Raw genomic sequence first — 18,208 nt, 5'->3', positions numbered from 1 at the left:
TAAAAATTGAAATTTGAGAAATTTTGATTTATGAGAAAACCTCCATGTAGCAATAACACAACACAAAGATCTACATCAAATATTTCAACTTGAGATAAACTAAGGAATATTTGGGGAACAAAATATGAGACCTACCAGTGGACTTCAGTAATGAACACAAAATAAGGAGTAAAAAAGAGGGGTCAAGGGACAACTAGGAGAAGAAATAGGGAATCATGTTAGGGTGAGGAAAAATACCCTTTTTGATAAGAAATTAAGTAAAAAAAAATAGGATTCCATGGGTGAGAAGATGAGACATGGATATGTGAATAATAAAATTATTGGATTAATAAAAATAATTGTTTTTGCATAAAGTGACAAGTGTCATCTATGAAGCCTCGTATACAAGGAGTAATATATGAGAGAAGGGACTCTCTTTTGGCCATATTGTTGGATGGCTACCATAATGTTATTGTGTTTAGAATGACTATTGAGTTTTGTAGTGATTTTGGTGAAGTGGAGGCTCTTGGAGTGGGAACTCTTGAGCTGGAGTGCTCTCCTCCACTTGCTAGTGTTCTTCCTCTACTGTATAGCCCCATTGCAACTCAGAGGTTGCTGGGGAAGAAGAGTACCCAAGGAGTAGGTTGGGAGGTCAATTGGTGAGTTGATAATGTTCAGTTGAGACACAAAAATCTCCACATGTGTACATAGACTATATTAATGTAGCACAAGGACCAATAGACTTGAGATCAAGGTTTGATTTCCCCTCGGTATGGTATCAAAGGTTTGTTAAACATTTTCCTATATGATTATTTTGTTGTAATAAATTATCGGATTGAAAAGGTTAAGGAAATGATGTATATTTCTTGACTCTTGCTATATGTCCCTTGAATTATTGTATGATTCTTATGTTGGTCGTCATTTTTAATGAATGTTTAATTTTAAAGAAAAACTCCCATTGCTTATTACCTTGTAATTTTGTAACTTGGAATTGCACAACTCATTGCTAATAAAAATGGGAGCAAGACATCTTGCATATAATAATTTGCATGTTATTATCTTGTTTTGTTTTGTTTGATTTTAAAAAAAGGTGTAAATCTTGTGCATAGGAAAGGTCCCTATACTTAGTATCAGGTCCTAGGTTTAGCCTCTAGGACCTATGTATCATTTTTACCTTATGTAATTTTGGAGTGTTATCTTGCCCTTGCTAATTTAAACCTTATGATGGTTGATTTTTGTATTTTACTTATCCATATGACCCTCTAGTTTTGCTACTCTGTTTTCTTTCTTAAATTTCTCTCCTCCAACATATTTTGAAGCTCACAAACCTTCTCTTTCAGCTTTTTAGAACCCTTTACAAGATGTGCAACCTCCTTTTCTTCATTAACAATAATATGATCAAGTTCTTTCACTCTTTCTAGCTCAATCTTTCATGGATATGCTGCAGACTTCAATAGTCCAACTACTTTTCAATATCAACATATTTTATCATTAATTGTGATTTTGAAAATTTCCCCACCTTGTGAATCTGGGTGCATGTTCACTTCAAGTTGATTTTGATCATTCTTCATATTAATGTTCCCTAGTGTTGATGTCTTATTCTGATGCAACCTATCCTATAAAGCAAGTAATTCATTGATAGGGTGTTGATTTCCAAATAGAATTTTTGAAATGGTAGTTGTTTGAGTTGCCATGTAGATATACAAAACAAGGATTTACACTCTTGAGGTTTTGGTCTCTAAAATCCCATGCCTTGTAGTTTTGTTCTTTGCGCAAAAATAGACTGATGGCCATTTCTTAAACTCTAATATGAAAATCCAAGTTGGCACTCATGATGTGGGCACTGCTCTTGTTGGCATGTATAAAAAATTTGATCTTCCAATGGAGATTCCTATGGTCACTTTATTTTTCTAATAAAATCAACATGATCTCCTACCTGAAGAGTTGAAACTCCCTCGTTTTAAATAACTACATTGAAGTGGTCAAAATCTTGTGGTTTTCATTCCGATACCTCAGAATTTAAGAGAACCAAGTCTTGAAGTTTTCAATACTACACATAAGTATTTGTATAAATGGAGTTTGGATCATATCCAAAGCCTTAAACATCATACTCATTGTTGTTTTTGAATGTCAGAGACCTAGCATGTGTAGTCATCGCAACATTGGTTGGTGGACAAGTATTAAGGTTTCTATGGTGAGCCATTGCCTCCTTTTGGTTAAAAATTATTAGCCATGTTGCACTTCCTTTAGTTGTCATCTTATCCTGCAAGCTTTCTCAGATCTAAGCTCAACTAACCAAGAAACCTCATACAACAAGTGACTTGGCTTATGGTTGTAAAGATCAGGTGGTTCAAGTCACCAAAGCCAGGAAAGGTTAGTTTGAGAATCCTGAAGGCTCCACCACTATTCTAGACACCTTTGAAGACAAAAAAAATTGAGAATGTGTGCAACATTATATCTGCGTATTCCTCCCCCAATCTTTGACATCAAGAGGGTTTCCATTCCATATCCAATACCTCCTCCCATGGAGTTACACACTTGAAACCCTCATAGGTAATCACAACTTTTAACCTCCTTCCTAACGACATCGAGCACCGAATTAATAAGCTGAGCTCCCTCGGTGTAATGCCATTAGCGCAACCAAACCCTCTAATCTCCCCATGCTCATCATCATATTGCCCGACCTCATTATCTGCATCCCCTAGGAGGAGTTGAACTTGGGCCAACATCAATTACTTGGGCTCATTGTCAGAAGTATGAGTCCCCAATATCATTTTCTAAACAGAATAATCCTTTCCAGAGGGGCCTTCACGATCCAAGCATTGTACATTGAGTGAGGGCCATGCAAGGGTGTGTGTTATCACTAAATCATAAAGAAGTGACATATTAGAGTCATTTTATCTAGGCATGTGAAAGTGGACGAGCTAGTATGTTAATAAGTAGAAGTTAGAGGCCAACCCTTAGGGAGATGGTGGAACCAATGAAAGCATCATCTATTTAGAAAAAAATTGATTAATAAAAATATTAAAATATAGTAGAATTCTCCATGACAACAAAATGTTCTCCGCATCAACACTAAAGGATAAGAGTTATTGGCAAAGATTTTTGGTGAGAAATGCATACATTAGACCATATAATTTAGCTCCTAAAGGAAGTACGGCCACATGCTCCTCCTTTATGCAAGAATATTCATGGTTGTTGAAGCTTGAGCTTTTCCCAATATACACATTTCTTGGGATGATGGTGTTGGCTATTTTTCTGGCCACCCATACCATGAAATAGGAGCTAATGCATTCCTAAAGCATCATTGTAGACAAGAAGAAAAGGAGGGATATTCGTAAAGTGAAAGATCCACAATACATCCTTAAGAATTTTGATGATTTTTTCAGCAAGAACTTCATGAGGAGAGTGGAACAAACCACATCAAAGGACATAGAGCTTTAGAAATCCATGCATTGAGTGGGTTTGATTTACTTTGTAACATGTGAATGTGTGAGTAAAAAACAAACATATTTCCTTTAGTACCAATGATTTTTAGCAGTAGGATTAGGAATCAAGATGACATGCTTGTAGGCATTGAATTAAGGCTTTTGGTTACCTTAGGCTTGTTATGGAAATAAAAATGTTAAAATATATTTTATGTGTAAGTATGCATATATTGTGCCCCTTACAACTTAATGTAAAATAGGAATGGCTCATATAAATATAAATTATTTATTACTTTTCAACCATTTGTGCATGATTTATGCTTATATTGCTTAGGATTATAAGTTTTATTACATATATTAACCAAAATATCTAATTTATAGAGATCCAAAGACTTTTAAGTATCATAGTCAAATGCTTCAGCAAAAATACGGATGTAGTTTGTTACATGGATTTGACGACAATAAGATTGCAAGACTAGGACTATTACAACTAGAGAATTCAAAGTACATGGAATTAAAAAAAAATTAGCATTTTGGTGCCCCCTTCTTAACTCGTGGCTATTAAAAGCATGTTATATATACACTTTGATATAGCTCTAGTGTCAATGCCACCTTTCCCATAAATTCCCACAAAGATGTAGTAGCTTTCCCAATTATTAGAATCCATTTTGGTGTAAGAGGATTTCAATGTCATATGTTTACTTCTTTTGTTAACATATAAATAAAATTGGGGGTACCAACTTTTTTTTCCAAGGCGTTGTTATTGGGGTTGAGGGTGCATTTTTCCACTTTTTAGGGACGTTTTTGCTAGTGCATGTTTTGTTTTGTTTTGTTTTTGTTTTTTTCCAAGTATTTTTCCAAATTTACTTCGATGTATTTTATTAAAAAAAAAAAAAAGGAAATTTTTACCATATATTTGTTTCCCCTTGGAAAAATCGTAATTTTCATTAATATAAGAAAATAACATGTAGTAGATGTTGTACGCATATGTTGTATGTGAGGCTGTTGCCTATCAGAATAAAGAGAGTATCAAAAATATGATCAATGTTCTCCACGCAGGGAGGATGTGTCATCTGAACTGTTCAAAAAGAGATCAAAAAACTCCTCGCAGGGAGTACATATGTCTGTCATGTATATACATCTAGTGTAAAATATACATAATGTTGATAATTTAAAAACAACCTATAAACATGAAAACAAAAAAGGCTCCTCCTGAGCCAGTTAAGCTATATATTCTATGTATGGACGGTGGTAGAACTGATAATGAACACCATCCCTCTGCTCCAGGATCAACCATGTGCCACGAGGCCGGTTCGTAGCTTCCTTGGAAAGCTGGTCGGTAGTTTGGTTGCACTCCCTGTAGATATGGCGACAAACAAAGAGATCAAATTGTGTAATGAGTTGATGAACTTCTTTCAATATAGGTCTCAGTGAATAAGCATAACAGTTTGATGATTTGTTTATCCAGTTGCAAACAATTTTGGAGTCCCCATATATTTGTAAATTCCTGCAATGTTTTTCCAAGGCAAAGTGTAGAAGGTGTTTTACAGTGATCAGCTCTGCAAAATTGTTGGTTCCCCTCCCCAAACCCATTTGAATTTTATAGTAATGGGAGTCAGTAAGATAGAGTATATCCCCCCCCCCCCCACAACCTGCATCCTGTGCAGAGCCATCAAAGTATGCCCAAGGGTATTCTCGGTTAATGGCCTCAGGGACAATGTTCCTAGAGGGTGGGGCAGTATCATCATCAGGTATGGAGTTGTAATCAGCCAGAATGTGGGCAATGATGGAGGGCTAGAATGGGATGGTGTCATGGAAGATGAGTCAGTTACGAGCGATCCAGATCGCCCAGCAAGTGAGAAGGGGTAGGTTTCTAGCTTTGGTCGGGGTCACTGTAGTCCACCATGATTTCCAGGTATCTAGAATAGTTCTGCCTTGCCATTTACAATGGGAGTTGATGGCCATAAGGATGGAGTTCCAGAGGTACACTATGAACGAAGTGTAATGTCCTCCCCACTATATATCCTCCCCCAATCGAAGTGCAATGTCCAGGGATATGGATTTAACACACTTTTGCTTCTTACCCGGCCTATGGCCCTTGTCAATGATTTCCGCCTGTGAGCCGTTCTATTGAGGGTTCTGAGGTTGCAGTCCAAGCTCAGTAGTTTGCTTCAAAAATCGAAGGGTTGCCTGCAAAGCATCGAGAAAGAGGAGTAGTCGAAATAGAGGCGATAGGGGTTTCTTGTGGCAGTACCAAGGGTACACCTGGAAGGGCAGTTGAAGGGAAATGAGAGTCGGCAGACGGAGGGAGTGGTGGATGACCCGGGGAGCTAGTGGTAGGATTAGGTCCTATGCATCTTGCCAAAAACTGTAGGGATGTCGGTGAAGGGGGAGGAGTAGAAAAAGCCGACCATGTGGGGGGGTCCTCAGGTAGGGTAACGATCGGGCAGAAGGGACCCAAAATCGATGGCAAAGGCGTAAGGACATTCGGCAGGTCACTGCTGTGGGGGAACAACCCTTCCGAGATCAAGGGGGGGATGTCCAGATGGAGACATCAAGGAAGGGATCGTCCGAGTAGTCAACCTGATCAAGCTCCATAACTGATTCTGAAAACGACGTGTGAGCTGGGAGTTGGAAACCGCCTTTGATGTTACCGAATCATCTATGGAAAAGGTAGCAAGTATGGTCATGATGGAGTCACGGGGGGCAAGTGTAGGCGTCGACGGAGGGTGAACAGAGTCAAATGTAATGGACACCAAGAATAATGACATCAGAGGTCAGCAGGCGGAGCGAGAGGGATGGGGAAACTCTGTCATGTGCACAGTACTGCAGGTGGAACCCTAGCCCGCATCAAGCGCCTACCGTAAAGGGTTTCAGATCTTCATCTCCACGCCTTCCTCGTACATGCCCCACTGGATATCCTCCCCCAATCCAAGTGAAATGTCCTAGGATTTGGATTTAACACACTTTTGCTTCTTCCCTGGCCTATGGCCCTTATCAGTGATTTCTGCCTATGAGCCACTCTGTTGAGGGTTCTGAGGTTGCAGTCTAGGCTCAATAGGGTTTGCTTCAAAAACCGGAGGGTTGCCTACAAAGCATCCAAAAAGAGGAGTAGTCGAAATAGAGGTGATAGGGGTTTCTTGTGGCGATATCGAGGGTACACTTGGAAGGGAAGTTGGAGGGAAATGAGAGTCGGCGGACGGAGGGTGTGGTGGATGACCCGGGGAGCTAGTGGTAGGATCAGATCCTATGCATCTTGCCAAAAACTGTAGGGATGTTGGCGAAGGGGGAGGAGTAGCAAAAGCCAACCAGGTGGGGGGGTCCTCAAGTAGGTTAATGACCAGGCAGGAGGGACTCGAAATCGATGGCAAAGGTGGAAGGACATCTGGAAGGTCATTGTTGTGGGGGAACAAACCTTCTAAGATCGAGGGGGGATGTCCAGATGGAGACATCAGGGAAGGGGTCGTCCGAGTAGTCAACTTGATCAAGCTCCATAAATGATTTTGAAAATCACGTGCCAGCTGGGAGTTGGAAACCACCTTTGATGTTGTTGATCCGTATGTGGAAAATGGAGAAGGTATGGTCATGGTGGAGTCACGGGGGGAAGTGTAGGCATCTATGGAGGGTGAATGGGGTCAGATGTAATGGGAACAAAGAATAACGGCAACAGAGGTTAGCAGGCGGAGCAAGAGGATGGATAAACTCCGTCATGTGCACAGTACTATAGGTGGAACCCTAGCCCACATCAGGGGCCAACCGTAAAGGGTTTCAGATCTTCCTCTTACCATATATAATATAATGATTACATCTATTTTCTCAAATAATTATATGTGTATTATATTTAACTTACAAATTTATTTCCAAATTAAACTTTTATTTATGGTTTTCTTAAATATATTTGAGATTTGCAGAGTTAATTTATTTTACCAAATTTACAAATTTGTACCAATACCATATTTCAAGTTTCACAAGTGTCATTACTTTCATAGTGCATCAACGTATGGTAGCTTTCATTTTCCATTTGATGATGTGTACTAGTACCGTTCACTAATACGAAAAAGGCTTAATTGAGATATCATTCTTGCTAGTGAACTTAGAACTAGACATGGTGAAAGCCCCCATGTGACATTGTGAATATTCATTGATAATGCTGCCAAATATGGGAAATCCCAATATATTTGGAGGAAGTGATGTTTGTGCATTATGAGGGGGAAAGGTTATCTAAATATCTAGTCAAAGGAATGCCTTGCTATCTTGCACCTTTTGCTACCATAAGGGTATATGTTTTAACTAGGTTATCATCCAAAGGGAGGCATATTGTTAGTATGGCGTAGTTACTTGCCACCACTTCCCGTACTTAGATTAGGAGAAGGTCTTTAATTAATATACAAAAAAATTGCCATTTAAGCCCATGGGAGGATTCCAACCTCCTTGAAACATGACCATTAGGGAATGTTACATGGTTGGCATGGACACTTGTCCATATGATTGAGGATAATAGGTTTAAAATGGTTCTAACATTGGGAGGAACACTTGTTAATGGTTTTTGTAATTATTTGAATGTATACTTTTCATTATGGTTAGTAGATTATGGCAATGTACCCTCATCCTTGGAAAACCAATGGAATTTGTACTTGCCTTGGAGGGTGAATTGAGTTGTGCACTTAACAAACAAGTTGTGTTGTCTTTTTCAAGGGAACTTTCCTCACATTTTAGGGTATTGTTGTATGAATAATCATCAAAGGAAGGAAGGCTATCAAAGGTTTGAGAAGGATGTTCATATTTCCTTGGCCAAAATTCAAATAATTGTGAGGTCAAGGTTCGCCTAGCTATATGTATGCTTGCCTTGTTGGAATCAATACTTGAGGTAATGCATATAAAATCACTATGAATAATCTTCAATGACCAGGGTCAATTGAGAATGTTTGGGTTTTTTAATCTTGAGAGAGAGTGAGTTATAAGCAAGGAAGAAGATATCCCAAAAACATCCTTTAGGATAATATTTGGGAATTTTGAGTTTGTAGTATTACCCTCAGGACTGACAAACACCCTGGGCGTTTTTATGATTTTGATGAGTGGGATATTTAGATAATACTTAGATAAATTTGTATAAGTCTTGATCGATGACATATTGATCTACACAAGGACCCCAAAGGAGCATGACAAACACATGAGACTAGTTTTACAATGTCTAAGAAATAACTAATTGTATGAAAATTTGTCAAAGCGATCCTTTTACCAATCCAAGATCCACTGTCTCAGACACATTATCTTTGGGGAGGGTATTGCAGTAGACCTAACGAAGATCGAGGCCATCATGGAATGGATGGATCCAACCTATGTTTACGCAATATGTATTTTCATGGGCATGGTTGGGCATTATCGTAGATTTGTCGAGGGGATTTCAAATATAGCAACCCCCATCACCAAACTTCAAGGAAAGAATAAGAAGGTTGTTTGGGCTAGAAAAATGTGAAGAGGAATTATAGAGGTTAAAAGTATTATTAACAACTACATTGATCCTAAAGGTACCATATATGGAGTAAGAATTTTGGGTTTGTGTCGACGCCTCCAAGGAAGGACGTGGTTGGCATTGATGCAAGAGGGAAGACTAATAGCGTATGCTTCAAGGAAGCCTATACCCCATGAGGAAAATTATGCACCACATGATCTAGAAATGGAATTTGTTGTATACACCCTAAAGATTTGGAGACACTACTTACTAGGAAGGATGTTTGAACTTAAAACTGATTGTTTTGGACTGCAACACATATTCACCCAAGATCATTTAAACACCACAAAAAGGTGGTCGTTAGAGTTAATAAGCAAAAACAATTTTGATATTTACTTACATAAAGGGAATATTAAACAAGGTGGCAAATGCATTAAGTAGGAGGCCTCGAATATTTTTAGTGATTCACTTAAAGACAAACCTGACTCGGGAGAAGTTGCTCAATATACAAATTGAAGATACCTAGTGCAAGGAGGTTAGCAGGAGTTTAAGGGAGGATGAAATGATGATCTAGCAAGAGTTCAAGGGAGGATGAAATGTCGATCCCAAAATATGAGGCATACTCTCTAGATAGTGATGGACTACCATGGTTCCATGGAAGGATATATGTGCCATAGAATGAAGATATACACTAACTAATATTGAGCGAAGCACATCGAGCAGTATACATGGCACACCTTAGTGTTGAGAAGATGAGTGCTGACCTAAAACCACTATTCTTTTGGAAGGGTGTGAAGAAGGACATTGAAAAATTTGTAGCAAGATGTTTAGAGTGTCAAAGAGTAAAAGTTGAGCACAAACATCTAGCAGGGTTATTGCAACGCCATGAGATACAAGAGTCTAAATGGGAAGTTATATCAATGGATTTCATAGTGGGATTACTGACGACTGCAAGGAGAGATGATTTATATATTTGTAGTGGATGCCAATTAAGGCTACATATAAAGCACCTAAGATAGCCATAGTTTTCACTGATGAGATTGTGAGATTACATGGAGTGTCAAGGAAGATCATATTAGATAAGGGAGAAGTGTTTATAAGAAGGTTTTGGACCAGTTGCCAAGAAGCCTTGGGAACCCAGTTAAAATTCAACACTACTTATCACACCAAGACAGATGGTTAAACAAAGAGGAATAATCAAATCCTCGAGGACATGCTACAAATGCATGTAATGGATCAATAAAAAATATAGGAAGAGATTTTACCATTGGTGGATTTTTCTTACAATAATAGTTATTAGAGTTCCATCAAGATGGCACCATTTGAGTTCCTATATGGGAAGCCTTGTAGAATGGATCTCAGTTGGTATCGACTAGAGGACCGAGTATTTATAGGACCAAAAGTAGTACAAGAGATGGAAGAAAAAATGATCATGATTAAGGAGGGGCTAAAGGAAGCAAAATATTGACATAAGAGCTATGTCGATGCTCATCGGATTGATTGAAGTTATGAAGTGGGAGATAGGGCTTTTTTTAAAGTAATGCCCCAAAAGAACTCCATAAAGTTGTAGGTTTTAAACTTGTACAGAAATTGTCTGCATACGAATTCTAAAACACAGAAAATAAACAAGCGAGAGCATAACACATAAAACACATATACACAGAGATTTCCCCTGGATCCCCAAACCAGGACTACTAGCTTGATTTTTCATTATGTTCCTTTTAATGTTACAATACATATTTATACATGCCAAAGCATCCAATACCATGGACTGAAAACCATCGCATCCAAAACCATGGAACGAAAACCATCGGGTCCAAAACCATGTGTGAAAAATCATGCACAAAACCATAGATAGGTGCGCCCAACCTAATATAGGGTCCAAAAAAAAAAAATCTGGGGCGCTGCCCTGGACCCCATAGAGTGGGGTTACCTGCACCCCTCAAACCCCTTGTGACTCCCCTTGCTACGCAATCGGTGCAACAAAGGGGGGGCTCCGACCCCCTTCTAACCCCCCCCGTTAACTACATGGGCTAGTCGTGGAAAGAATATAACACAACCCAACAAAAGTTTAGGAAGGGAGACTTGTGGTACCATTTGAGATCATATAGAAGAAAGGGATGGTGACATATATCCTTACTTTATCTACATCATTAACACATATGCATGATGTGTTCCATGTGTCTATATTGCATCATTATATTTTAGATCCTTGGCATGTTATTGACTTGAGTCGTTTGCAGGTCTTAGATGAGGGCATTGTGATGGGCGATCCAGTTTTCATATTGGACTAGTGAATTCTACAACTTAGGCAATGATTGGTGGACCAAGTAAAAGTCTAGTGGGACAATTATAATCATAGTTCGGCTACTTGGGAGGATGTCAAAGAGATGCATCACTGTTTTCCTTTCTTTTTTGGGGGACTTCGAGATGAATTATATATTTAAGAGGGGGCGTATGTAGTGTCTCGCTATGGTGTATTGACTTTGGTATTACATTAGCCTTGATATAGCCTTAGGGCTCATACATTATCCTTGAGGACCTCACGCAGAGGATCCAATTATTCTACTTTTATTATTAGTGGATGTAATAATAATTGTGATTTACTAGTTTAATGTTATGGCTGTGATGGGTTTTATTTGATGACTATATGTAATCATGTTGATGAAGTCATTATGTTGTCTTGTTTACGTATTCTGAGGAAAATCTTCTTTCTTACAGTTAGCAATTATGTTGATGCTTATGTCAATGACTAACATTATGAGCAGATGTTACTGATGATTATTGAGCATTGTAGGAGACCACCTAGATGCACCTGCATGTGATGTGTCAATGACCTATGGTTTGATACATTGCATACTTTTGACACTAGAATTTAAAGTTCAAAATAATATTTTGTTATGATTACTAATGGCATGATAGTGGCTATATGCACAGGTTAGTTACTTGGCCAAACAAATCACACATGGGTGATGGGACTGTAAAGCACAGATGGAACTTCTTGGGAGGGGTGGGACAACATCCTTGATTCCACTTGCTAGCACCCATGTTGTGACTTGGGCTGGAAGGTGTTGAGATACCTTCATCCTAAAGCTCATGATGCCATGAGGTTGATCTGATTAAGAATATTAGTTTTTTTGTGCTAAGATCCTCCTCAGATTATAAACAAAATGTTATTCATGTGCTTAAGGATTCATGAATTTATTGCAAATGAAAATGAGTTTTTATGTTAATTTTATGAGCAATTTAACATAAAATAGAAACTGAACAGAAGCATATAATTCTACAGAACATCACCAAAAACACATCATAACAGGAACATGATCAAGGAGTTCACCCCTGCTAGGTTACGTCTCCTTGGTCCAACTTCCAATGGCTTGGACCTCTCTATTGTGCTCAAATGTGTAAAAAGATGTGTTTACAATGCTCAAATGCTTATGAAACCTACTCCAATGAGTCAAGAATGTCAAAAAATGGCCACCTAGCCTCTTTCTGCACCCAATTTGGTCAAAAACTAGAGAAGTTAAGACCTTTCTTAGTTTCTCCACTATTTGTGCTACAATTTGCCCAAAATCCGGCACCGAACCCCCATTTTCACTCCATTTTCACTGACGAGCCACCAAATCTGCCAAAATCCAGGCGGATTTGTTGAACAGTTAATTTGGCCTTCGAGGACTAAAATGCGGAAATTTAGGGTCATATAGGGGGCCATGCGGCCAGGGGCTAGCCCCCGGTATTGGCCCCTTTCCTTCGGTGGTTGGATAAGATGTTGGCGGTTAATTGCAACAGTATTCACACGGGCAGTTTCCTCATTGGTAGTTAGCATAAACAATGCTCACATGGGAGCGGTTAAGTTCATCCCCACCTCCAAACTATACGACGTTGTGGTTTAAACATTCAACGCGAACTTATATGGTTAAGTCATAATTGTGTAGAGCAATGGTAAGTGGTTGCGTTGTGTGTTGGGAGGTTGCGGGTTCAACCCCCGCTGCCTTTGCCCGACCTATGGCAACAATTTTGGTGGCCTCCTGGGTTGCCACGTGGCAGCCTCCAATTGGGCCACGTGTTAGCCCGTGGTTGGCCATCATTCCAACCAATCAAAACCACAAAATTTTGACCATTTAGAATGTGCCACTTGGCACAATTTCATAAGCTGAGAAATTCTTTGACCAAGTCAACATCCAAATCACCTACTTAGTTAGTGCCATGTCAGCAATACGAACTGCTGACGTGACTGTCCTGTTTTTTTTTTTTTTAATTCGCTTGTTTGGGAAAGTGTTATAGCACTATTTACTACCCTTGGTAGATTTGATGCTCTATGATATGGCCTAGGGAAACCCTTCCCTACCAGACTTGGTCCATTTTCTAAAAAACAATGTTTTAAATCCCATACGCGATTTTTCCCTATCTAAAGTGCGTGTACACACAGGCCAGTCTATACCCAACCCGAGTAAAACATTAGAAAATATATATTCTCCCTTAATTTGGGTGGGGATTATGGGTTTGACCTGATACCCACCTGCTAACAAAACAAAAAACAAAAAAACAAAAACAAAAACAAAAAACAAAACCAAAAACAAAACAAAAAAACAAAACTAATTTGGAGAAGTATAAATAAACCTCCATGGGAAGGCCTAAGGGAGGAGAAAATATTAGATATTGATATTATAGTTGATTACATCCCTGATCAAATCTGAATATATCCTTGTGCCTTCTGCACTCCCAAGTCATAGGAAATCCATGTTTCCTTCTTGAGATGTTCATCATCCTTGTGTTTACTTATGGAGGAGGATTGTTGAGGCATGGGCAGGATGGATCTGGAGGATGGTTTCGCTTGGAGCCGGTGGACAACTAAGGTTGTAGTTCTTCCGTATTTTCTTTAGCTTACATTAATAAAGAGGCGTTGTCTTGTTCCTGATGATTATGGTCTTTATGCATTAATTTATGTCATGATTTTCTTATAAAATATCACGTTAATTCTTATTTGCTTACATGCTTATATGATCTAACCTTAATATTATGAACATACTTTTAGTAGTTTTGGTGCATATGCTTTGGCTTGAATGAATTGCAGGTCTTAAAGCACAAGGAAGAAGCAAAGGGTTTGAACCCTACGGGAACGACTTCAAACGTAGGACCTACGGGTAAGACCTTCTATACCAAGTTTAACTGTTTAAGTATTAGGACTGCTTGTTTGTGTGTCCCTTTATGTTTTATGGCCTCCACTCTATTGGGTTTCTCAACTCAAAACTCTAAGGTGATTCTACCTGAAACAGAATTGGCGACTCCGCTGGGGAAAGCATTCTTGTTTTTCCTATATTGGGTTGTTTCTTCTTGATCAGGGCTTACTTGATTGATTTCTTGCTTTTACAATCAGTGACCTGTTTGCTTCTTGGGCATCAAGTCTGATCTTTTGGATCAGGCTTGGATTTTTTGTTTTTCTTTATTGAGCTTTATATATGCATTTTTCAGAGGATACAGTAGCGTATGCATGCTAGTTTCTTCAAATAGACTCGTGTATACGCGAGTTTCCCATGTTTTAGTCACGTATACGCACTTCTGTGTCTTTACATAGTCGCGTATCCCTTATTTTGAATAAACTTTTCAAAATCTTGGACTCAGATAAGATTATTCCCTGGTGGTTTTTGTTATTTTCTGGTCGTTCATTGTCAGTAAAGTTCTGCTTTCTTGCAAGTTTTTAGTTTCTAATCTTCTTCTTATTGAGAAACCTAGTCAACCTAGGGTTTGCTTTTTTAGTAAAGTTTCAGTTTGGACTTTGGGTTCAAGGCTTCTTGTAGAAGTCTTGGATTTTCTGACTCGGTGGAACAAGAAATTGCTTGCGGTTTTGTTTATAACCCAACTTTCAGATTGCTTTGCTTTGCTTTCCTTTTTTGGTTGACCTATTTTGTTTTTCATGGTTTTTGAGTGCCTCTTTGGCGATCTTGAAAGTCTTTCTTGACGTTCTTTTGGTTTTCTGAAGTCCTTTATACTACTATTCAGATTAATCTATGCAAGTTTGTAGTCCTTTGTTGTTTCAAGTTTTATTATATTAATGATGTGCATAACTTGCGAATTTTGGGACTCTTTATGCTTGTTTTTAGTCTTGGAATTTTAGTAGTCTCTATGTTCTCAAAAACTTCTTTGGGTTCTTTAAAAAAGAAAAAGACAAAAACATCGTTCTTGCCTTTCTTTTTATTTTCAGTTTTGTTTTTGGTTTCTTCATTATTTTTGAGCAATTGTGAACTTTTTTCGATTGGTTTTGCTTGATTTCGAGGGAAGTTTGTCATTAAATTTGTGCCCTCCTTGTAGTCAAGTTGGCTTATTAATCTCGTGAAGGAACACACTTGCTTATTGTATGAGCATCCATAGAATCTTGCACCATCATTATAGTTTGCATTAAGTTAGTTTGAACTGTAGGCATCTTAGTCTTTTTGTTAGATTTTAAGTGTGTGGAGCGTGTTTTCTGAAAAAAAATAAATAAATAAATAAATGCTTTTACAAGTTTATTCGTAGAACCTTATGGAAACCCCGTTTCATCAAAGAAGAATAGCTGCATTTTCATATAGCTAAGTTTCTATTGATTTCTTTTGCGTCAAAATACCAAAAGTTGCATTCTCATTTCACCCGTGACCTAAAGAACAACCTTTTAAAATCAATCGTTTAATTAAAAATAACTAGAACATTTTTTTGAGTTGTCATTAATTACATCAACAAGTCTAGCTCTTTAGGGCCTTGGAATAGGTGAGTGGAGAATTAATCTCCAAGGCCATTCAAACCGTTAAACATAGATTTTTTGAATAATGAGTGAACATAAGTTTCGTTAAAAAGACCGGGAAAGCTTAGTTATTGGGAGTCAAGCACGAGGGAGAGTGAAGATAAGGAAATCGAGATATCCCCTCTCCTACTTCTTATATCTCACCCCGAGGTTGTTCTGTCCGGCTTTTGATACAAACTGGTGTCCATAGTTTCTATTCCTAGGGACCACATAGGTCGCTGCAGAGGGGAATCCCGCGACACCTAAGGCAGACGTTGCATCATGTTCATTAGTACTTCTTGAGGGTACCCTTGCGAAGCTTGGGTACTTTCACTGGAAAAGGATTTTTTCTGGGGGTCAACATAACTATTTCTATCACCTTCTCTAGTAGGCATGAGCCATCACTATCCCAGGCAATCTTCGGAAGGTCCTTGATTTCTCTTTCTTGTATTTTGGTGTCCGGTCCTCATCACCCGGAACAGAAATACTTGGAAGTTGCTTGATTGACTGTATCTTCTAGGGACTTTGTTAGAGAGTGCTCTTTGCTCCTAGTTGGCCATAGATTTATAAATTTTTTGAGTCTTTAATTAGTTCTCTTAAAATAATTAAAAGTGGTTGATCGACCAGTTCGTCGGTCTAGGAGGCTTCGTGGGATTTCACCTACGAGTGTTAATCCTTCTTCTGAAATGGCGTAGGAGAAATTTTGTCGGTGATTTCCAATCAGTGGCAGTGGATGTAATGAAGATTGATCCTCCAGTTCAAGCTATTGTTTCATAGAATAGACCTAGTGTAAGTCGAGATTTGGAGAGGAACACTCCAGTCCTTTCTAGAGTCCTCTTCCAATCAGAAGACATTATAAAGGTTGAAGAACTCCTTGACTCTCCTGCGACTCATTCTTCTCCTCTACCTCCTAATTATACAGACGTTCTATTATACATCGGGACCCCGACCCACAGGCCTTCAAGCCCTGGTCTATATCGGTATTTTCCTTTGATGGCCACTACTGGGAGCATGGTTTCAACTATGAGTGATACTAGTGTACATACTCCTTTCTCAGTACAAGGAGGAGGTGCAATTTTATACCTTCAATCACTCCTAGCACTGCAATCTTTGGCTCTACCTCCGTTCAATATTCAAGTGGGGGCACCCAAGCTTTTGCCTCTAACACTGGTTCTTTCCCCTTTGGAATGCCTACCAGAGCAATTCCTTCGGTTCCCTTAATTTTTCCATCCGCTGCTTCCATGTCTATGACTTCCATGGTGAGTGGTTCAACTTCTTTTCAGGGTTTCCCTTTTGGGATCAATACATTTTCCCTCCATAGGTCAAGGTTATAATCCTTTCCACAGATGGACTAATACAATTGTTAGCATCTTGGGAGTTGGGAATCAGTTCTCTTTCAATCAACAGGGGACACATGTCATACTCCTCCATGAGTTCTTTTCAAAGTTTTTCCCCCTTTGCTAATGCATGGAACCCTTACCAAGGGCTCTCCGCTCCATTTAATACCTCACTACGGGGCAATTTCACTAGATATGGCAATTTTTCTGCAGTAGTTGGACAAACTCCGAATTTTTCTGATCCACAAGGTTTTCCTTATGGTTTAGGCACTTCTACGAATCACCTCAAGCAACCTGGTGCCTTCAAAAATCCAGGATATTATTTTCAGAACATTGGGAATTCTGCCCAGAGTGGGTGGAATCCTCAAGGTCCTCCATGCTTACCTTTCCTGACAACTTTAAACTTGCCATATCTATCAAAGTTGACTAACGATCCTATTTGATACAACCCGGTTTGGCCTCCGGTTCCAACCAAACTTCCATCGGACATACCCAAATTCGAAGGGAAGACTGGTGAAGATCCGGGTGACCATATAACCACTTTCCATTTATGGTGTTCATCGAACTCCCTGATTGATGATTCAATCAGGTTGAGACTATTTCAACGCACCCTAACTGGGAATGCGGCTAAATGGTATATTGAGCTTCTAGGGGGAACCTTCGCTTCATTTGGTGACTTGGCCACCATATTTTTAAACCATTTTTAGTTGCCTATTCGTTATGATGCTGGAACTGAGCTCTTAGCTAATTTCCACCAAGACCAGGCAACCCACATTTCTGATCATATCCAAGAATGGAGGAGAAGGAAGAGGCTCATTAAATTCGACATTCCACAAGAATTCCCCCTTGAATGGTTTCTTAAATCTTTTCAACCTGAAATTTCTAAGGATGTATCGCTCTACGGTGTATTCATTGAAGAACATGCTATTTTTAGAGCCCAACAGCTAGAACTCAAATATTCTTAATCTGGGATTCCAGAGAAAATTTTACCCAATGCTCCTAGATCTAAGGTTGATCCAGCCAATCCAAAGTTGGGTCCCCATGCTGACGGGTTAGTCAGATCAATTGATAATAGCATGGCTAATCTGCTAAACTAATTGCAACAATTGTTTTTGCAAATTGCTTCTTCTATTCAGGCATCGCCATCAGTGCCCATGCCTTCTCAACTTTCGTCTATCTATGTCGTTCAAACTTCTAACCCCAAAGTAAATCAACAATCCGATGGGAAGAAGAAAGGACGTGGTAAGAAAAAGAATCA

General features: G+C 38.9%; 1 pseudogene; it reads right to left on the bottom strand.

The window, feature by feature from the left end:
- Positions 1-1,454: 1,454 nt before the first annotated feature.
- On the bottom strand, positions 1,455-2,236 carry LOC149147384 (ETHYLENE INSENSITIVE 3-like 1 protein; annotated as a pseudogene).
- Positions 2,237-18,208: the final 15,972 nt, after the last annotated feature.

This window comes from Pinus tabuliformis, chromosome 9, assembly GCF_031772625.1.
Source record: "Pinus tabuliformis cultivar Carrire ecotype Pingquan chromosome 9, CPIR1, whole genome shotgun sequence".
Classification (NCBI taxonomy): Eukaryota; Viridiplantae; Streptophyta; class Pinopsida; order Pinales; family Pinaceae; genus Pinus; species Pinus tabuliformis.
This window is presented reverse-complemented; position numbering and strand designations above follow the sequence as displayed.